This window comes from Tamandua tetradactyla, chromosome 11 (genome assembly GCF_023851605.1).
Source record: "Tamandua tetradactyla isolate mTamTet1 chromosome 11, mTamTet1.pri, whole genome shotgun sequence".
Classification (NCBI taxonomy): domain Eukaryota; kingdom Metazoa; phylum Chordata; class Mammalia; order Pilosa; family Myrmecophagidae; genus Tamandua; species Tamandua tetradactyla.
In genome coordinates this window covers 48569539-48592422 of record NC_135337.1, presented here as the reverse complement: position 1 = coordinate 48592422, position 22884 = coordinate 48569539, and the positions used below count along the sequence as shown (strand labels likewise).

Below are 22884 nucleotides of genomic sequence, written 5' to 3'. Positions count from 1 at the left end.
TCTAGTAGGAAAGGCAAACCACCAAGCAGGCAAAAATGATACAATGTGAACAAAGAAGCTTGAGTGTTTGGGGAGTACAGAGGATGAGCACTGAAGTGGTTTGAAGTTGCATGCACCCCAGAAAGGCATGTTCTTAAATGTAATGCATTCCTATCATTGTGGGTCCATTGTAAGTAGGAGCTTTTGAGGAGGCTACTTCAGTTAAAGTGTGAGCCACCTCATTCAGGGTGGGTCTTAACCCTCTTTCTGGAATCCTTTATAATCAGAATGAATACAGAGAGAGAGAGAAAGGCATGGAAGCAAGAAGCTGATTGCAGTGAAACCCAGAAGAGAAGGGAGAGATCAGCAGGTGCCACCATGTGCCTTGCCATGTGGTGGAAGAGTCAAAAATCGCCAGCACCCAGTCTTCTGGAAAAAAGCATCACCTTAATAATGCCTTTCATCTGAACATTTTTCTCAGCCCCCAAACTGAACTAATAAATTCCCGTTGTTAAGCCAAACCGTTTCATGGTATCTGCTTTCAGCATCCAAAAACTAGCACGGGCATCCACTTCAATCTTAAGGAAGTTTAACAAAGCCTTTCCAGAGGAAATGACCAAGACCTCAAGGACAAGCCAGAGTGAGCCAGGTTAAGAGAACTTCTCAGGCCATGGACAGACAACATATGCAAAGCCCCAGAGGCGAGAGAGAGCCAAACAAGCAGATGGTTGGATCTTAGAATACAAGGTGAGAAATGGCAAGAAGTGGGTTGGACAGCCTCCAGGGCCAGTTCATGGAGGAGCATCTAAGCTTGTGGCTGTCTGCTCAGTCAGGTCTTTGGCCCCAACATCCCCCAAAGGCTTAGCTTCTGTCCAGCTTCCTTCTCCTCGCCAGAAGGAACAAAGGCTTTTGATCACTTCTCCAAATGCTTTGGCAAAGGATAGACCTCTGCTGTAAAGCACACAGTGGTGACTGCTCACTGAAATGTTTTTTTTCCCAAAAAAGAGGCCCAATAAGCCAAGTGATAGGACTGAGGTCACTCGCATCTAGTGGGATTTGGAGCCAGGCCTCAGCCCCAGCTGCTCTCATATTGCCACAGAGCACTGCCTTTGACCTCTTTGTATGGCAGTCTTTCCACTTACCCCACTCACTGGGATGTACACTCTTTTAAATCATATCTTCATCTTTTCCGAAGTGTTTCATATTGGAGAAAATGACATGATTCTCAAGCCTTTAATCTGTTCTGCATTCCAAAACAGGCAGAGTGGGGAGTGGCGGTGTTTATTGCACTGAAATTAGGATCTTCAACTTCTTAGATGTTTCCTTTTTAATTTAGTGAAAGTAATATACTTTTAATTGTTGTATAAACAATGTGGTAACCCTCAGTATTAAGACTTCTTGTTTCTGAATGACATGAACCAATTTAAAAGGAAGGCGAATTAGCAATGACATGAACGGTACATTATGTTCTACAAGTCTGAGTGCAATCATTCAAAAAGAAATGAGACTAGTCCTACTTGTAATATTTCAAAGTTGGTGAGCATGAAGGGAACAAGCTCAGTAGAAGCGTGTATTATAGGCTCTGTAACCAGGAAAAAGAAAGAAGAAAGTGAAGATGCAGTACCTCCCAGCCCCTCCTCGTCCTCTCCCTCCCAAAGCAGTAAACACAGGGGACATTAGTAGTAAGAGCTGTATATGATGTCAAATTCTATTTCCTTCACCATCAGAGTGTCAATGAAGTGGAATAGGGGATGTTTCCAAAAGATATTAAAATGACATCTGAGTCTTACTCTGTTCACTGAAGAAAAGATTTGGTAGCTGTTTTAGTTTGCTAAAGCTGATGAAAAGCAATATAACAGAAATGGGCTGGCGTTTACAATGGGGATTTATTAACTTGCAAACTTACAGTTCTGAGAACATGAAAATGTCCAAATCAAGGCATCAACAGGTGATGCTGTCTCCCCGAAGACCAGCTGCCCACAAGCCTCAGCTCCTCCGTCACGTGGCCAGGCACATGACAACATCTGCTGGTCTCTCTCTTCTCTCCCAGGTTTCACTGCCTCCAGCCTCTGGCTTCGTTGGCTTCCTCTCTGCTTCTGTGGCTTTCTTTCTGAGCTTCTGTATCTTTTCTCTCTCAGCTTTTCTGGGGCTTTTTTCTGTGTCTTCTCTCCGTCTTTTATCCACTTATAAAGGTCTCCAAGAAGACAATTGAGACCCACCCTGAATGAGGTGGGTCACATCTCAATGAGATCCTCCTCACCGAAAGGGTCCGCTTACAGGGGGGCATGTCCACAGGGATAGATAAGCTTTAAGACCGTGATGTTTTCTGAGGTATATGCAGCTTCAAACCATCACAGAAACCATTTAATTGGTACAGTTTTAGGAGTTGCAAAAACAAATGCCACTAGGAGCCAGGAAGGGGTGATAAATGTATGAGGCTGGTCTTGGTAAATATAAAAGAAAGGGGGCAAATAGCTGCTCCCAAATGATGCAGATCCTCTGAGTTTTCAACGGAAGCTAAAATTCAGGTCTTTGGATTTCTTGCCTGTATGTGTGTGTGTGTGTGTGTGTGTGTGTGTGTGTGTTTATGGGAAGGCTCTTGATTTTGAAATGTTGCAAACCCTGGTTTATATCCTTAGTTAGTAGGAAGAGAATTGACAGATTATTGTATATTACTGAAAGTTCCTTTCTGGGATTTTGTAAATCTCAATAACAGCAAAAGATATGAGTGTGGGATAAGAATTTGGTATTACATAATGAAAACAGGGCTTCTTCAAAATATAGAAGCCATATTGCAAAGATATGTCCGTATAGAAGTAATATGGCACAGCAAAATTGAGAGCTGGACATGGAATGAGAATTAGTGAGTTTCCGTGTGCCCGTGGGCAAGGATTTAGCTAGTCCCTGCCTCAGTTTCTTTATCTGTAAAGCCAAAGACTTGCTTCAGATTCTACCTGAGCTCTTTTCTAACTTGAACCTCAGCGGCCCCCTCCCAAGTGAAATTCATGTAGCACCTCATCAGTGATTGCCCCATGAGCCCTGAGCAGTTTTTATTTAATTCTGAATTATGGGTTTTCTTCTATTGTGTACCTATAGGCAAGACTAAGGAGATTCTATCAGGGGTACAAAGAACCAAGAAATGAGAGAGGAAGGAGAGTTCCAGAAAGAGTCACCCCTTGGAAAACTTCCGGTGTATCATTATTCTTTTGCATCAAGATTTTCCTTACTTGATTTCTGGGTCTTCTCATTTTATAGATCAAAATTAAACCTCCTCCAGTTAAGAATCCTAACAAAAGCAGCCACCTAATGAGCAGTCATCACTGCCAGGTACAAACGCACATATTCCTCACAACCCCATTGGTAGGTTTCTAGAGAACTGTTATTGTTTTCATTTTGCATGTGAGAAGACTGAGGCTCAGAGAGGCAAAGATGTTTGTACAAGGTCACACAGCTAATAGAAGGTGCATTGCCCAGAACTCTGACTGTGGTCTTAATCACTCCAAGAGGCCAAAATATGTGTCACCCTATTTGGGCTCTGGGAGTCGGGCCTTGGTTTAAATCTTGTTACCTGCCAGTAGCTGAATGTCCTGGGGGAAGGAATGTTAACCTCTTTAAAACCTCAGTTTTCGGATCTGTAATTGGGAAGGAAAAAAATGCCTGCTACAAGTTTTGAGGATTAAAGAGCCAGATAAGGTATGTCAGGTGCTTAGCCTAGCAACTAGGACGTGGCATGCATTCGATAAATGGTTGCTGTTATCGTTATTAGCCCATTTTTATGCTTCACTGTCTTCTTTCTCACTGAACTGCCAGAAGCAAGAGGCTGCAAAGCTGCTGTGCCAAGTAGGAAAGCAAGGAAATCATGTTACAGGCGAGCATGACATTTCACAAGAAAGACAGAGAAGGGAGGCTGAGAAAGGACCTGGGCGGCCTCCACCAGCCTCTCGGCCCTGCTGAGGACAGATTGCTTCCTCGAGGGCATGAGACAGCAGTGAAAGCACATCAATTCTCCTGAGCTTCTGGGAGGGTACAAATGCCATGTCTCCTTAAACTGTTCTATTGTCTAGAAATGACATCCTCTGGATGACAGGGCAGGGGAAAATATACCTGGTCTTCCCAAATGAAATTTATTATAGGTAGAAGTTTTAAGTACTTCCTACAACTCAGTGGCATGAACCATCTGAAAATACATCCTTTCTCTAGATAGGACCTCTGAAAGGAGAAGGAGGCTGCTCTTCTTGCCAGCTAAATAAAGCACTAGGGGTGGTGTGCTTTTCTGTCACCATAGAAGTGTGGCTTGTAACTCAGAGGTGATGTCTGAGCAGGAGAAAGCCTCTCAGTGCAGAAAGGAACAGCCCAGTAAAGTTTATTTTTGCTGCCCTTCTCATATTTGTGGAACAAGGTACTTAAATCCCCATGAGTTCTCACCGTGGGAGCCTGCAGCTTCAGAGCTAAAAGAGAGTACAAAACTGAAAGTAATTCATGCAGGCAATTCAAGCAAAAAGTTCCCCAAACTATCTGGAGCCCCATCTCAATTCTCTACTTCATGTCAGTGCTAACAGCTGGCCTGGAAGAGCTTCTGCATGGAATTTATAAATTAGCCTAGCTTTATAGAAGAGTCATGTCTGAGTCCTTTGTTCACAATGACACAAATAGCAGAAGGGTTCCTAAAAGTTCTTGCCCAATTGCAATTGCCGTGTTTAGGAGGTTAGTTTTCTTTTTGCTGAAAAATATGTATATAATAATAACCCACCTTGGATATGCCTGCAGCCTTTCCCATTACAGTCCTGTAATTTTGGAGGGGAGGAAGGAATTGTTTATGTCATGTCACCTTCTAAATGTATCAGTTATCTATTGCTATGTAACAGATACACTGCAAACTTGGCATAAAATCACAAGAATCCTTTATTGTTATTTTGTTTCAGGGTCCTGTGGGTGATCAGATCCAGCTAGATGGCTCTCACTCAAGGTCTCTGCTATGGGTATAGTCATATGGTGGCTGGGGCTAGAATTGAAGCCCTTTCACTCACATCTCTGGAGGCTGATGCTGGCTGTTGGCCAGGACCTCAGCGGGAGCTATTGACTGGAACCCCTACAAATGGTTTCTCTGTATTACCTGGGCTTCTTCATAGCATGGCCACTGGGTCTCCCAGTTGAGTAAGACAGAGAACCAAGTGGAAACTGTTTCATCATTTCTAATCTAGGCTCAGAAGTCTGCATTCTATTCCTTGGAAGGGAAGCATTAAAGTCAGTCCATATTTAGGACATGGGAAATTAGGCTCCCTAGGTGGAAGGAGTATCAAAAACTTTGAGGACAAACAAAACTTCAAATCATTCTTTTAAGGAAAACTTGATCAAACCAGCCTCCTTTCCTCCATCCACCTGCATATCAACTCAGATCCCGAGGAATTACGACTTGAATAAATCTACCGGAATCAAACAAAACAAATTGGTGCTGGGGTATGTTGCTTCTATCTTTTCCAAGATGAAATCATCTGTGAAACTAAAGCACCAGGTCCTCTTTCAGAAGCCTTTGAAATTAGCAAATGATTCTCAAGTAGTACAGGTAAGGCCCCTGAGTAGTAATGACTTCATTACATTTTGATGCCATGGTCCCTAGAGTCATGCTGTTTGGTGAGATATGTACATCTTCTCCCATTCTCCTTAAGATAAGCAATAGGCAATAACCATTCCTTGAAAACCTGCATTGTTCACATGAGCCTTTGTCCTGCATAACAGCTCCTGTTCATCAATATGATACATTGCACTCTGATTTTCTACTTCTGTCTTTCTCTGTGGATATTCCTTTCTCTTCCCTGATTGCTTTTTTTCTTAGACCATTACTCTAGTTGATGGTGCCAGGTTATCATTGGATCCCATCTCCCTCTCCAATAAGCCTGTGATTGATACTAATCTTCCTCATGGGACACATTTTATAGGATGCACAGTGACAACCACTCTCTAAATCTTAGCTTTATATGAGCTGACAATTCACAAGGTTGCACCTTACACTCATCTCAGGAGGCTTAAGGGGAAATTTGAGAACCATGTAATCAGACCTCCTAATAAGAACGAAATCCTTTCATACACAGACGCCGTCTGCCATTCAGCAGGCTGCGCTACGCCCCTGTTTGTCTTTTTTTTTTTAATCCCAGCCAACAAAATGCACATCAAGCTAAGTGCTGTTTGGGCTGCAGCCAGTTTCTAGAAGCCCAGCATGGATCATTCCTCCCTTCTGAGGAGAGTGGTATTTTAATTACTCTAATGAAAGCTTTCACTTGCCATAAATTCCATAAAAACAGAGAATTAAGGTGGTTGCAAACACCTCATTGAAGCAGAAAAGTCTTGCTTCCTATTATAACTATGGCTTTCCTAGGAAAAAGCTCTTGAGAGATTTATAAAAACAGGTTGTTGGCCTCTTCCTTTGATACCTGCTTGGACTAACGTTTTTTTTTCACACCAAAAAAAGTATTTTGTGAAAAGTTTTGATTTCTCATGAGAAGTTTTTACCCCTAAAATATGCAGGGCAAAAAAAGCCAGTGTAATGCAGTATTTAGTTGCAATACAGTACGAGACTGTGTTCCTTAAATGCATGCTTGCAGCCAGAAAATAGATGTGCTTGTCAGACCAAAAGCTTGTAAACCACCTTAGTTACCCTATTAGAATTGTGATGTGCTAATTAGCTTACATGAAACTCAAAGAAGGAGGCTTCTGTCTCTTAGGTTTCAGCTTGATCACCCTGTGGACCAGGAAAGCAGAAAGTCATGAAAATCGGGCGTGTTTTCTATTTTCTCTTCAAATACACACCCGGTTATATATACTGGAGAAAATAAACATGCAGAGACTTAGTTCTTTTGCATAGCTAGGTTGCATTCCCAATCTTGTTCTCACATCTGAAATTGGGATGCCCCCTTTGATTGGCACTATTAGAAGACCTATCTCAGTATCCTGTTTCACTTTCTCTAACATCTGTGCTCTTTTTAGATTGATATTTCTGGGCAAATCAAGGCCTTTTCCTTCACATGTCTGAAATTTAATTTTTCTGGGCGTTTCAGTTTGCTAAAGCTGCCGGAATGCAATATACCAGAAATGGGTTGGCTTTTAACAATGGAGATTTATTAAGTTAGAAGTTGCAATGCTAAAAGCTATGGAAATGTCCAGACGAAGGCATCAAGAAGATACCTTCACTGAAGAAAGGCATCGAGGTTCTTCTGTCATATGAGAAGGCCAGTGGTGATGTCTGCTGTCCTTCTCTCCAAAAGGTCTCTGGGCTTCTGTGAGTCCTTACTTGCTTTTACCTGGGCGTTTCTATCTTAGCTCATCTTCCCCTGTGAGTTCTCTTAAAGGACTCCAGTAAAGAATTAAGACCCACCTTGAACTGGATGGATCGCACCTCCACAGAAAAAAACTAATCGAAAGTTCCACCCATAGCAAGTCTGCCCCCACAAGACTAGATTAAAAGAAGACAGTCTTTTCTGGGGCACATAATAGATTCAAACCAGCACACTAAAAACTGACTAACTAAAAGCCCTTTTTCATTTCTAGGTGTGCCTCTGCCCAAGGTGACAGTAGGCCTGGCCTGCTGTCTTGGAGTTAAAGCTGTGGCACTCTCCCACAGCTCATTTTCAGGACCTCCAGACCCAGGCAGAGCCTGCACCTGCAAATGCCATCTGAGCTGCTGCAGCTCAGGCTCCCACGGAGATGCTTGAAAAGTGACCAGAGGTTTGTGCTGACCTAGTAGCATCAAGTCGTAAGGGCCTGAGCCAATCTGCATTGTGGGGTGACAGAAGTCTAGGAGGAAACTTCATAAAGCTGTGCCTGAACTCTAAAGTCTCAGAACTCAAGGCAGGAAAGGAAGCGGGAGACTTCAAAGTTAGAATTTAAAGTTGGCATTTTTCTTTCTGTATCTGCTGCACTTTATTATACTGTGTTTACATACGTTAGGCAGAGAAGAGAGAGATTGGTCACAGGGGTATATCCGAATTGGGCCATTGCATCACCTACTAGGAGCATATAAGCTACAGAGCAGATGGAGTGGTTTTTAAAAGGGGCCCATTGAGGGAAGTGACTGGGGTGCCCCAGGCAAGTGTCCTGTGCTGATGCTGGATTAATACAGCCCACGCAGATGAGAAGGGGGACAATTCTGAGATGGCCCAGGTAAAAAGCTGCAGCCCAGGCACCAGGCACAGAGGAAAGGGCTGCTTAGTTCCTGTGGGCTTGGAGGCTTGAGGACATCTCAGAAGAAAGGACCACATCTCTCTTCCAACACCCCATCGTCAAACTGCATCAGCTCCCCAAGCAAACATTCTCATCATACTTTGTGTTTTTGCTTCATAGCATTTATCATCATTTGCAATTATGTATTTCTGCAATTATTTGATTCATATTTGTTTTCCCCCATGAAACTGTATTTTCCATAAAGGCAGAAACTGACTCTTTTACTCTGCATCGTATTCCTGGTACCTAACTTGGTCCCTGGCAAAAGCTCAAGGAATATCTGTCAAATGAATGGATTAATTGATTAGTGTTGATGCCCCCCAGCCAGTCAGAGTCTCATTCCTGGTACAGAACATTGAGGGTTGCATGGAAGGCTGAGGTCAGGAAGTGCAGTCTCCCAGGGACACGCTGAGAAGCCTCACCCACCTCAGGGCCTTAGATGGCAGGTTGGAGAGGATCTTACCTCTGGCTAGAACTGTTATCTGAAAGGCCCATGAAGATCTCAAGGGCTGAGTCAAGGGGGATTTTAGAAAAGACTTTGACATTTGAGATCCAGAAACTCTCTGAGTCTCTTTTCTAGTTTGCTAGCTGCCAGAATGCAATATACCAGAAATGGAAGGGCTTTTAAAAGGGAGAATTTATTAAGTTGCAAGTTTACAGTTCTAAGGCGATGGAAATGCCCCAATTAAAGCAAGTCTATAAACATGTCCAAATTAAGGCACCAACAAGAGGTTACAAGGCTGGTGAAATTCAGTGTTTCTCTGTCAACTGGAAAGTCATATGGTGAACGTGGTGACATCTGCTAGCTTTCTCTCCAGGCTTCCTGCTTCATGAAGCTCCCTCTGGGGCCTTTTCCTTCTTCCTCTCCAAAGGTATCTGGCTGTGTGGGCTCTGATTCTCATTGTTCTCTCATGGTTCTAAAAAGGAACTTAAAGGATTCCAGCAAACTAATCAAGATTCACCTGGAGTGGGTAGAGTCACAACTCCATGGAAACCATCTGATCAAAAGTTACCACCCACAATTGGGTGAGTCACATCTCCATGGAAACAACCGGAAAGCTCCCAGCCAGCCATGTTGGGTAAGGATTAAAGGACGTGGTTTCTCTGCGGTCCACCACAGATTCACCAGGCACAGTCTCCAGCAAGAAAAAGTGGCAGTGGGCCTGTCTGTGGAAGCCAGACCAAGATATGGTTGTTGTCCATAAGGGCCACAGAACTTGCAGACAGGAGAAGGTGCCATGCAGGTGGCTGTTTGGTAATCTCCAGACATGCTCTAAGGGAGCAAACCAAGACCATAGCAGTTCACAGAGCACCAGCATCCCCAGCTTCCACGTTCAGGGATTTCAGAGAAGCTTCCTATCTCCTGACTCCATCTGCTGTGACCCACCCTTCTATTTCCCCCAAACCTGGGCAAATAATCTCCAAGCCCTCTGCCCCTTCTGGCTTGTGTATCCTGCCCCGGTCTGTCAGCTTGCCCTCTGTGGACTTTGCTTGCCCTAGGCATGAGCTGAATAGACATCCCCAATCTGAAATAATTTGAGAGGGTGCTGAGAAAAGCGTATTAATTCTGAAGTTCCTCACCCCCCACCCCACCCCTCCCTCTGCCCCAAGCATGCCAAACTGCCTGATACTCCAACCACAGGTACTCCTTTGACTTAAGGAGTTGAAAGTTCCTAATAGAATGAAAATCCTTTCTCTGAGATTATCCAGATACAATGTATTTTGCGAGACTCATCTGTCTTTTGGCACCTGGAATTGTTTTGATAAAATGGGTCACGCGCTAGGTCAATGTTGATGGAAAATTTGGTTAAAAACCTTCTGGAACTTGGGGTGCTGTTGTAGCCACAGTGGGATGCTTGGGTGTCCAGGAGGCAGGGAGCACAAGCGCGATGATTATGTGTTGGAGTGAAGAGTGTGGAGGTGGAGTGGAGGCCGTGCAGGGAAGAGGAGAGTGCAAGAAGGTGCTGAAAGGAAAACCCACGTGCACTAGTTCACACTTTCCCCATTGTGTCAGGATGCCCCGTTGGGGCGGCACCTTCCCACAGCAGCTCTTTCAGACTGCACAGCCCCTGGCTGCTAAGGCCACCTGGCCCAGAGGCTCAGCCACCCTTAGCAGTAATCGTGTGGAGATTGGTGGGAGAAGAGATGCAGGCCAATTTGCGCAGTCTGTCACGTAGCTCCCGTCTCTAGGGAGGCTGAAACTCATTCAAAACGAGACTTCAGGGAAACACATCATTCCCCCCAAGTTTTTCTGATTAGAAGTCAGCACTGAATACTGGGAAGGGACCTGGGCTGGAAGTTGTAACTCAAATTCTAGTCCTTTTGGCACTGAGTCATTAATGTGACTTGGACAAGTTCAAGTTACTTCACCTCTGGGACTGCTGTTCCTTCCATGGTCCGTCTGTGGTTTATTTTAAAGGTCATGCCACCTTTGACCTGTTTGCTACCCTTTTGTGGGCAAAAACGCCCTGGAATTGATTACGGAGAGACCCTCGGCCCATTAGCCAGGAGAAGGAACCTTCCTCCTCAGATGCTGTGGGCCCTTTGGATCAGCCTCAGCTCCTCCCGTGGTGATTTCCAACTCCATCTCTCCAGTCCTGCTGTCTTCATATAAGGGCACAGCACGGCCTGTTGCCTTTAGAACTGCTGTGTTAAATTGCATCTACCTGCATTTGGCTGGGCTGACTATGCGTGTTACTGGAACTGATTCATCTCAGAGGCAGCATTCCATCCTTGCCACTGCCTTGCCAGAGGGATCCAGGGGGACTTTACCTTAGTGATTCTCAAAGGCATGAAAACTACAGCCCTGGCTTCATGTGCCCAGTAGCTGCATCATGTGCTGGGCTCTCCAGAGTCAACAGAGTAGGCCTTGCTGGTAGCAAGGAACTCCCCCCTGGGCAGGCCTGGGAGGAAGCTTTGCCATGGCCCAGACACAAACAGTACGCAAGTTTCAGCCACTCTACATATTTTACTTACCTGTTGATTTACACTCTGACTTTCCCAATTAGGTATCCTTGGCAGGGGTGCCTGGAGCACAGTGGACTACTGAGAAATATTTCCCAACCAAATGAATGGGAAAATGTCAGGTGCAAGTGTATGCTGTGAAACACGCTGTTGGGTTCTGGCCCCCACCCCTAAATGACATGACTGCCCTTAAACTGACCAGGAGCAAGGCAGGCAGTGGTCCCCATCAGTGGAGATAGTGGTTTGGGTCATTAGCTATCCTAGAACTCGTGGCCCCTGTATGAGTGCCTCCTCGGGGAGGGAGGGTGTTTGGAGGGGTTAGTGCTGGCAGAAGCATTCCTTCATCTCCACTCCAAAGAAGGAAAGTGATGAGTGTTGATGATGTAGAGGAGGACAGCAAGGGGCCAGCTCCCACCACACAATGTTTGTGGCCCCTTACAAGATTCCATAATGTAATTAGTCCCAAGAAATATATTCACTGTCATAACAAAAATATGTGTTGTTTTTTACACTGAAGGTGGATTGAAAGGCGTTGAGGTTCCTCTACGCTTGGACCCAGCCACCAAGTGCCTAGAATTGGGTGCAGGGGTAAAGGTCCACTTTGGTTTTCCCTTGGCCTCCTTGACATGTCTGGAAGTACAGGCTCAAGATGGGTGATGGTTTAATGGATGTCTGCTATGTGTCAGACATGGGGCTCAGCTCTGTGGATAAGACAACCTGCCCAAGGGGTTTGTAGACTAGGAAGGAGCTCTGGCAAATAAACAGCAGTAGTAATACCGAGCTGCTGTAACTCAGGTGAGAAACGGCAGAGACTGAACTGAGGTGTTTACAGTGGGGGTGCAGAGGAGTGAACAGAGTTCAGAGAAATTGGATGGGTGGGATAACTGGACTTTACGATTGTTTGGTTGAGGTGGAGAAGGAGCGGCAGAGGTTAGAAGTGACCCCAGGTTTCTGGCTTGGGCAGGAGTAAGACCCCCACTGCATGGGAGAAAGAAGGGCAGATCTGGGGAGACTGAGAATGATTCAGTTTCAGATATACTAAGAGTGAGGCTCCTCTGTGCCATCCAAGGGGGAAAGTCCATTAGGAATGTGGGATAATTGAACACTGATAGCATTTAAAGAGCGGGAGAAATTCACAGTTTTAATATTTTTAAGCACCAGTGATGTTCTTGAAACGTGTCCTCCTGTGTTTAACTGAAGATTGATTTACAGTCCCGGGGTCCCCCCGAAGTAAGTCTTCCTTTTGAAGCAAACATCACATCAGCCCTAAGTGTGACTGAATAGGAGCCGGCCAGAGCAGTGGGGATGCAGTCTGTCAAGATTCTGTATTTAACAATGCCACCTCCAGTGACCCCTGCCCGCGCCTCCCCCTCCTGCATGCTGTCAGCTCTGAAGGATATGTAGTCCTTCCAGCCTCAAATTAGTTAACCCTTCTATGGCATCTCTAGACAAGCTCCGAAAATCTCCGAAATCTCAGACACTTCCAGCCAGAACTGACCTCTGTTCAGCCTGACCAGAATGACTCACTAAGTCTTGTGCTTTAAAAGCCAAATGAGGGGAAAGTTCTGGCAATGGACGGTGGTGAGGGCAGCACGACACTGTGAATGCGATGAATCCCACTGAATTGTGTGCTTGGGAGTGGTTGAGATGGGAGCATTCAGGCTGTGTGCCTTTATGTTCCCACGATTAAAAAAGAAAGAGAGAGTGACTAAAGAGACGTCGGCAATTAAATTCAATGCGTGTTCCTGCAGTGTATCTAATAATGAAGAAGAAAAGATCCAAAGGACATTATGAAAAAACTGGAATATAGACTTTAAGCTTTACGTCAATGTTAAATTCTTGAACTGGGTCCATAAGTAAATATCCTTGTTCTTAGGAAATGTACATGGAAGTAGTACGTGTTCAAGATGCATGATGTATACCGTCTACCGCAAAATGTTTAGAAAAATAGATAAATAAGTAGGTAAGTATGTGTTAGATGGGTGGGTGGATGGAGATTGGTTGGATGGATGGGTAGATGGATGGTGAAAATGATATGGCAAATGTGACAAAATATTAGAAGTTGGGGGATCTGGATACTGGGGTGAGGGAGTGTGTTGAAATTCTGTGTATGGAGTCTGTATTATTTTTGCAATTGTGCTGTAAATTTGAAAGTATTCCCAATTAGATGAGGGGAGGGGAGGAGAAAGTAAAAAAAGAAAAAAAAACCCAAACAAAATTTCCTAGTGAAGAAGGTCCCCGTTATCAAAGGGTGGGCAATTTTATTGGTGGTAGGACAAATGGTCAGAGCTCCTTCAAAAATGTCAGTACGTTAAAAAAGCCAGCTTCAAATTAGAATTCAAGCTGGAGGAAAACATCATAGGCCCCGGAGTGAAGCATGAATGAAGAAATGAAACCCAGTTCCTGCAGTTTTAGGAATTCATTTACTTATTCGTTAGCACACAACCGTTGGGTGTCTTTCTACATTTGAGCTATTTTGGGGAAGAGTTTGAGGTACAAAGATAAAATATTATTCTGTCTTCCACAGAGGTTAGATTGTGCAGCCAGAATTGGTGTAGAAATAACTGTAGTATGAACTAGAATGAGCTAATGGCAGAGGAGCAGCCTGGAGCTCCCCTGAGGATTAACTCATTTCATCCTCACAGCATTGTAAGGTACGTTCTGCTATTACCATTACTTCATGGATGAGGAAACTAAGACACAAAAAGTTGTGAAGTTTTCTCAGTGGGAGAAAATTTCTCCTTCCATGCAGAAGACCCGGGTTCGATTCCCAGACCATGCACCTAAAAAAAAAAAACTTGTGGAATTTTTCCTAGTTAATAGCTGGCATGCGATGGGATCTGAACCCAAGCAATCAGAACTGAGAACGACTATATTGAACAAGTGACCTCTATGTAGGCCCTTGAATGGTGCGCTGGACTTCCAGGGAGGCGAGAATACATTCCAGACAGAGGCTGTCTGTGGGTAAAAACAAGGGTGGAGCACATTTGAATACGGGAGTAGTGGTCCAGTTTGGGGGAGTTAAGGGTTATTGAATTGAATCAGTGAAAAATAAGATATGAAGGGTCACTTTAAGAAATGAACAGTTCTCTCTATAGGCACTAGGGAGTTACTTTCTGTAACTCCTTACTTTCTGTAACTCCCTACTGGAATGATATGATCAAAGCTGTACTTTAAAAAGGAAACATGGCTCCTGCACTCTAGCCACTTGGTATGACTAAGTGGAAAAAAGAAAGTTTCCTGGCTGCCCGATATAATAATTATAGTTATGCTGCCTGCTGTCATAGAGATCCAAAAATGTATAAATGGCTCGAGAATGACCAGTTTCTTCTTGCTAACATAATCCGAAAGGGGGAATTCCTGAAAGCTGACATCCGAAGCAATGATTACCAGATTCAGTCTCCTTCCATTTTGTGGCTCTGCCATCTTCAACGCATAGCTTCCAAGTTCACTGTGCTTTTGTATATCAGTGACTGAGAAGGGGAAGAGATTGGGGGATCTACCTGCTTCCCAACTCTCGTGTCTCCTGCTTGCATTCCATTGGGAGGTCCATGGCGCCTCCTAGAGGCATGAAGGCTGGCAATGCAATCTCTGGCTGACAGCTACTTCTTTCAAATGGTTCTACACTACAGAGGGGAAGCATGAATTTCCATAGACTGTTAGCCAACATTTTGACACCTGAGTGAGGAAAGCAAAGCTTATTTACCCTTCAGCAATAACTTTTCAAAGTAGTCTAGCACCTCATTTCCAAGCATAGTTGAAGAATGAGCTTTACGAGCAAGTTAGGCTTAAAATAACATAAGCACTATCCATTTTAATACCAAATCTTATTTATCCAAATTATTTTGAAGGTTCCAAATTGATTTTATACTCTCCTACCTAAATGAACAGAGCTTAACTTAATTTAAGCTTTCCTTGATGACTTATAATCCCCATTATGCATGTCGCTTATTATAATGCAGTGTGTTGTATACCTTCGGTTTGAGTGGCATGGAAATGTTTATCCCTGCACTGCATGCCTCCAGAATTCTACGCTGTTTTGTTAAGTTTCCTCTTTAAATTTTCTGGCCCCCTCAGATTTTTCACAATTGCTGTTTCTTCTCAATGCCTCTCATTTCTTTGTTTCTCAATGCTTTCTAATTTCTCCTGGCATTTTTCTTATCTACTAGTCCTTTTCCTCTCTTGCTTTTCTTTTTTGATGACACCTCAATCTTCTTTTCTTCCCAATCCTTTCATCCATTTCTGTTTGGCATTTTATGATGGAAAGAGGAAGCTCTAGCTTGGGCATGGCATTGACCTCGTCACCAACACTGGCTGTGCCTTAAAAACTCTATGACTTTGAGCAATTTAACCTCTGAACCTGTTTCCTCAAATACAAACTATGGCAATGATAAGTAAATTGCAGCTTTATTTTCAGGATTAACTGACACAATAACAACATAAAAAATTTTCTCTGTAAAAATTGGTAGCCATCATTATTGATATTTTGGCATTTATGGGACCTGGTTTTTATTGACACTACCAATAAAAAGAGAAACAACCGAAGTATCCCAGAGAATTGGGATATCCTTACCTAGGTAAGGATAGAGAAGGAGCTAGAAGTTGGTCGATGGCTCCTAGAATGGATGGTTAAAGCCACGAGTGAGGCTTTTGAAAGGCTGCAGGAGTCACAGATCTACTGAGAAACTTGACTGCATTCCAAAGAAAGAGCTAAAATAAATGTATGAAGCCAACAGAGGAGTATCAAGGAAAGGAGAAGACAGGGTAAAAATTCTCCTCGTTTCTTTAAATTAAAAAAATTTCTCTCCTCCCCTAAAAAGAAATCTTCTAAACCTGACAACTTTCTTATACAGTTAATCGTATTTGCCTTCATTTGCTCCCAAGATTCTTGAAGGAACTAGGGTGCTTCACTGTCTCTTTTTGTCAGGAATCTGCTTCCTTATATTTTACAGTCCTTCTCCAGCTCTGGGTACAGGTAAAGGAGAGAAAGCAGTGTGTACCGGGCAGCCTGCCCAAGAAGTTCCATTACCAACAGTAGGTGCTTAATAACCGTGTGCTGAGCAAAGGTGATTTTTTCACTAATAAGGGAGTAAGTCATTCTGTGGCCCAGAGAATGCATCACATTTAGCAAGACTAAAGCAGGTGGCAAAGTACTCCCCAAGAGCGCACGCCATGGCGAATGTCCATTAGTGGTCAGCAAATGAGTAGACTGTGCCTGCATCGATAATCCTGCTCCTAGCTTCATGCTTTATTTATGTAACCAATGGCTTCTTTGCTGGTAGCTCATCAAGATGGTATTACTGAGCTTGGCAAAGTGAAAAATTATGATTCTGTTTACCCATTTGTTTCCAGATGGGGTGCTGAATTGTTATCCAAGCCGCTCATGACCGTTGTTTTACTTTCAGAGCCTCTGAAGTAGGCAGTTCAATAAACAAACCATCAGCTTGATAATCAAAGTGTCAACATGGACACAATCTGGTTATTTGCTACTTGGCAGTAGTCAATGTCCAGAACATCAAATAATGACTCATTCTGGAAACTCCCTTATGCTTTGATAATAAAGTAAATAAAATTCAGGTTACAGTGCAACTGGTTTAATTTGTGCTACTCAGTCTTCTATGAGAAAATGAGTATTTGCCCCCAAATAAATATTCTACTTTAGATGGATTTCTCTTAGTTTATACTCATGAATAACAAATGAAAATGGAAACCCAAAATATTAAGCCTGAGAGAGTCCATGGCTCTGGAAGGATCCCCTCACCTGAATTAGCATTTATTTGCATACCAAATATTTAGCAAGCACCTACTGTGTATTAGGCTCTGAGGATTCTATGAATCCAGTTCTTAAGAACCTTGTAATTTTGTAAGAAAGAGAGACACTGAGTCAGTGATTGCAGATGTGATGGGAATTACAATGGGACAAGCAGGTTGCTGAACTAGTTTCGGAGTCTAGGGAAGGTTTCTTGAGATTGTGATGCTTTGAATGAGAGAGGAGTTTAAAAAAAAGTAAAGGAGACAAAGAGTAGAAACTTTTAATATTGTTACTTCACATAAGCCTGAAAATAAGTCAAGATTGGGATTAGGTTCTGGTTTATAATTGAAGAAGCTGAGGTTCAGGGAAAAGCATGTGCAAAGGCCCTGAGGTACTGCCTTCTGAATGATGCCACTTGGAGCTAGATGGACCATACTACAAGGTCATACAAGGTCAGTGTGACTGGGATGTAAAGGGTCATGAGGGAGTAGGGGACACACAAGAGCCTGATGAGGTAGCAAGGCCCACTAAGCCACGGGAAGGACCACATCTTCAAAGCAACTGCAGCCCATGTAGGGGAAGGTCATAATTAGCTGTGCATATTAGAAAGGCTACTAGCTGGTGTGGAGAATTGACTGAAAAGAGTTGAGGAGGACTAGCTGTAGGCATGGCAGTGATCTGGTGAGGGTGATAGTGGCTTGAGCTCGGGATGGGGTGGAGGAAGCAATATGCATGTGGACAGAAATGACCAAGCTTAACAGAGATAGAGGAGGTTGAGTCAACCCAGTTAGTGAGTAACTGGATGTGAGGGAAGAAGACACAGCAGGTCATGCAGAAGGGTCTCTAGGAATTAAGCTATAATAATACTAATAGTTACTCCTCATTCGGAGTCTACTGTGGCTATTTTACAGATGAGCACACTGAGGCTGAGAGTAGGGGAGTACGTATCAATAATGACAAAAATGATTGGAACCTAAGTCTGATGCCAAAGCCACTGCTCTTTCCACTTTAGCATGATAAATTTATCATTGCTCAATTAAATTTTCTTCTCACTTGATCAGCTAAAACCTTAATTTTTTTCCCCATTTAATTCCACTATGAAGTGGAGCTACAAGTCCTCATAATGCTCTCGCCTTTGACTATTGATTCTTAGTTATCTTCCCAGATTTGGGTTATCCTGTATTTATCTTCTGGCCTTTTCAGATATAGCAGAGGCCAAGGAAGCTAATTTTGCAGGATCAAGTTTGTGGTGTAGCAATAAATACCACTTTATACTAATGAAATGCAGCATTTTGTTTGTTTTAATAAATGCAAGGGGAGCTTTACCTCCAATCTCCTAGAGAAAGTAAGTGCATCATGAGTGACCTTCGAAGGAAATCATATCAGGGAGCTATTTAGAAGGTCACGAGGTGAGCCAATGCATAACGCCAACCAGGGTGCTAGCATTCCAGAGAAGAAATGGGCTGAGTCCTGTCTGTATCACTGACAGTTTGTCCTCACTCCATTTGGACAGAGGGAAATCAATCACTCCTTGCTGAGAAAGTAAGTCTGTCCTGTATTAAGGGTTTTCTTTAGTTCTTGAGCCCCTGTCATAACTCCACATACCAGCCAGGACCCCTGCTCTCCTGACACTGACATTTTAGTGGCGAGGGACAGGTAATTTAAATATATACATTTTAAATGATTAGAGATTGTGATAAGTGCCTTGAAGGAAGGATACGGGTTGTGCCTCAACCTCCTTATCTAATGAAATTGGGACAATGGTAGAACCTGCCTCTCAGAGAAGACTATACTCAGGATTAAGTAAGATCATCTATCCATTGTGCTTAAAACAGTACCTGGCACATTAGTTGACCATTTAGTCAATGTTTGTTGAGTTAATATCTATGTTATAGAATAAATGGGGGAGACCCTTTTCAGTTGGGGCAGTCAGGGAGGGCCTCCTGGAGGAGGTGACTTTAAGCTGAGAATTGAAAGTGAGAAAGGCCAAACGTGGGAAGAGCTCGGGAAGCAAATGCCAGGAGTGAGAGAAGAAATGCCTGGTGTCTCTCAGGAGCAGAAAGGAGATCAACCAGGCTGGAGCACAGAGTGACAGGGTGAGTAAAGAGAGAGGAGGGCTGTGAGGCACACAAGACTGACCAGGTAAAGAGTTTGGATTTTACTTTTCAAGCAAGGTAGGGGAGTGGCATGATTTGTGCTTTAAAACACCACTCTGGCATCTGTGAGGAGAAAGAACTGTAAGGATGAAAACTGACATCCAGGAAGGAGCACCGTACAGAGGCACTGGTGGGGGGGTAATATATGAAGATAAAGACCTGGTCAGTGGGGGGAGGTTCTGCCTGGCCACACCTGGCCACACCTGGGAGGGGCAATGCTGGCCCAAGGGAAACCCCAGGGGCCAAACTTCTGAATCAGGACCAGCCCCCAGCCATGCACAGAGGCATTCAGTGTTTTCTCTGTTTTAGTTTGCCAGGCTGCTATGACAAATATCATACAAAAGTTGGCATAGACAATGGGCATTTATCATCTCATCATTTTGGAGGCTCAGAGTCCAAAATCAAAGCATCACCAAGACCATGCTTTCTCTCAGAGAAAGCTGATTGATGGCTTGGAGCAATCTTTGGGGTTCCTTGGCTTGCATCTCTCCTTGGGTCTACTCTTCCAGTTTCCTCTGACTTCTGACTTCTCCCTGCAGCCCCCTCTGACTCTTCTGTGCCCAAATTTCTTCAGCTTATGAAGGATTCCAGTAATACCAACATAAGGACCATCCTAATTCACTTGGGCCACAACTTAACTAAAAATAACATCTTCAAAAGGTCCTATTTACAAATAAATTCGCCCTCCTGGGTTTCAGCTTCTTTGTCTATAGATGGGAGAATTGGTTTAGCCCAGTTCTCCTCAAACTTGAGGGTATATCAGAATTACCTGGAGGGCTTTATTAAAACCCAGATTGCTGGGCCCCACCCCCAGAGTTTCTGATTCTGTAGATCTGGGATGGGGCCTAAGAATTTGCACTTATATCAAGTTCCTAGGATTTGGTTGTTGTTGCTGGTCTCAGAATCGTGCTGTGGGAATTACTGACCTAGATTAGTACAATCTCAGATTGCTGTCAGAGATACTATTCTATGAAACTCATTTAAATGTAATATGACTAGGTGAAGTGAATTTTCCAGTATTAGTTTATAAAACCTACTTTAAATATAACAATATTTCCCAGCCACCATTCACCTTAATTATTACTTTGGACTTATCCCCTAGACATAAATGTGCTGACTAAATGGGATGTCTTCCTTCTCTCTGTCCCTAGACATGTGGACTCTCCCCTAGCCAGTGGATCTCATGCACACAAGACTCCTGCAGAGGTCAGCAGAATATTAACGTAGAGTCAACAAAATCACCTACCCTCAGTGGCACTTATTTGGGGTGGAAGGTGGGGCACAATTTATGGAATTAGAAACCTGAAAACCAATGGCATCAATAAACCTATGAAAAGATAACCACTATCTTTAGTTATTAGGAACGTGAAAATCAAAAATGCAAGGTGATAAACCTCTCACCCACTAGAATGACTGTACTCCAAAAGACAGACAGCAAGTGCTGATGAAGAAGTGGAGAAATTGAAACCCTTATACATTCCAGGTGAGAGTATAAAATGGTACAGCCACTCTGGAAAGCACTTTGGCAATTTCTCAAAATGGTAAACATAAAATTGTCACATGACCCAGCAATTCTACTCTTCAAATATCTACCCAAGAGAAATGAAGACATATATCCATGAAAAAAATTACACGCAATTTTTCATACATTATTTGTGAGAACCAAAAAGTGGAAACAACTCAAATGCTAAAGTGCCCATCAACTGAAGAATGGTAAACAAAAGTTTTGTCTTATTTTTTTTACTAGGGAAGTTGTGTGTTTACAGAAAAATCATGCAGAAAATAAAGAGTTCTCCTACCTCCCACATTCACACACAGTTTCCCTTTTACTTGGCATAGTGTGGTGCTTTTGTTAAAACTGATGAAAGGATATTATTATAATTGTACTATTAACTATAGTTCACAGTTACATTAGTGTTCACTGCTTGTGTTGTACAGTCTTATAGTTTTTGTGGCTTTTTTTTTCATTTTAATTTTAGTAACATCTATACATATAAATATATATATACATACTCGTCTGTGTCTTATATGTATGCCTTTGATCCATTTTGAGTTAATTTTCACATATAGTGTGAAGTAGGGATCAACCTTCATTCTTTTGCATATGGATATCCAGTTTTCCCAACACCATTTGTTGAAGAGACTGTTCTTTTCCAATTGAGTGGACTTGGCAGCCTTATCAAAAATCAATTGGCCACCATGCCAGAGACCGGAGTTTGATTCCTGGTGCCTGCCCATACAAAAAAAAAATCAGTTGGCCAAGGCTTCAATCTTGGGTCTTGCCCTTATATTCCTGCAAAAGTAAAGCTAAGCCTACTCATGATTAGCCTAAGAATCACCTCCAGAGGATCTCTTTTGTTATTCAGATGCGGCCTCTTTCTCTAAGCCAACTCTACAGGTGAGCTGTCACAACTCTCTCCCCGCCACATGGGACATGACTCCAGGGGGTAAGCCTGGCCCTGGCATTGTGGGACTGAGAAAGCCTTCTTGACCAAATGGTGGAAAAGAAAATGAAATAAAGTTTCAGTGGCAGAGAGATTTCATATAGAACTGAGAGGTCATTCTGGAGATTATTCTTATGCAATATATAAATATCCCTTTTCAGGTTTTGGTGTATTGGAGTAGCTAATGGGAAATACCTGGAACTTTTGAATTATAATCCAATAAGCCTTAATTCTTGAAGATGAGTGAATAACTATATATTAGTATAACACACTAAGGTGTGACCATGTGAAAACTTTGTGGCTGACATTCCCTTTATCCAGTGTATAGACAGATGAGCTAGGGAAAAAAAGACCAAATAAATAAATAAATAACAGGGGAGAGGGGTATGGGTTGTTTTGAGTGTTCTTTCTCACTTTCAGTTTTACTTTTATTCTTTTTTTTTTTTGAGTAATGAAAATGTTCAAAAATCTATTGTGATAATGAATGTACAGCTCTATGATGATACTGATTGTACGATTTGGATGATTAAATGAGAATATTAATATATCTCGATAAAATTGCATCAAAAAAATCAATTGACCAGAGATGTGAGGGTTTATTTCTGAGCTCTCAAATCAATTCCACAGGTCTATATAGCTATCCTTGTGCCAGTACCATGCTGTTTTGATTACAGTAATCAATTCTGAAATCAGGAGTGTGAGTCCTCCAACTTTGTTCCTCTTCTCAAGATGTTTTCTGCAAAAAAGGTTATTGGAATTTTGATGGGTTTGTGTTGAATCTGTAAAATCCTTTGGGTGAAATTGTCATCCTAATAATATTTAGTCTTCCGATATATGAATACCAAATATCGTTCATTTATTTAGGTCCTCTTTGATTTCTTTTAACAGTTTTTTTGTGGTTTTTCACATATAAATCTTTTAACTGTTTGGCTAGATTTACTTCTAGGTATTCGATTCTTAGTTGCTATTGTAAATGAAATTTTTTTCTTGATTTCCTTTTCAAATTGTTCATTACTATTGAGTAGAAACATTATTGTTTCTAGTTTGTTGATCTTGCCGCTTTGCTGACTTCATTAGTTCTACTACCTTCATTATAGACTTTTCAGGATCTGCATATAGGATCGTGTCATCTGCAAATAGTGAAAGTTTTCTTTTTTCCTTTCCAATTTGATGCCTTTTCTATCTTTTTCTTGCCATTGCTCTAGCTAAAACTTCTGGTACACTATGGCATAGCCGTGGTGGCAGTGGGCGTATGTGCCTTGTTCCTGATCTTAGGGAGAAAACTTTCAGGCTTTCATCGCTGAGTATGATGTTTGTGGTAGGTTTTTGCATATATGCCCTTTATTGTGTTAAGGAAAAATGGATAAATTTTAGG

At 42.7% G+C, this 22884-nt stretch overlaps 1 protein-coding gene and 1 long non-coding RNA gene across 2 annotated transcripts in view; both read left to right on the top strand.

The window, feature by feature from the left end:
* LOC143650136 (uncharacterized) overlaps window positions 1-20892 on the top strand; it is a 114417-nt gene extending 93525 nt beyond the window's left edge. The window contains exons 2-4 of the long non-coding RNA XR_013159394.1: window positions 7522-9272; window positions 13034-13120; window positions 20217-20892. This is a non-coding gene — a long non-coding RNA (uncharacterized LOC143650136). The remainder of the gene's footprint in view (window positions 1-7521; window positions 9273-13033; window positions 13121-20216) is intronic.
* The window catches only part of ST6GALNAC5 (ST6 N-acetylgalactosaminide alpha-2,6-sialyltransferase 5), a 189825-nt gene that overhangs the window by 129314 nt on the left and 37627 nt on the right, over window positions 1-22884 (top strand). The gene's annotated exons all lie outside the window — the stretch shown is intronic.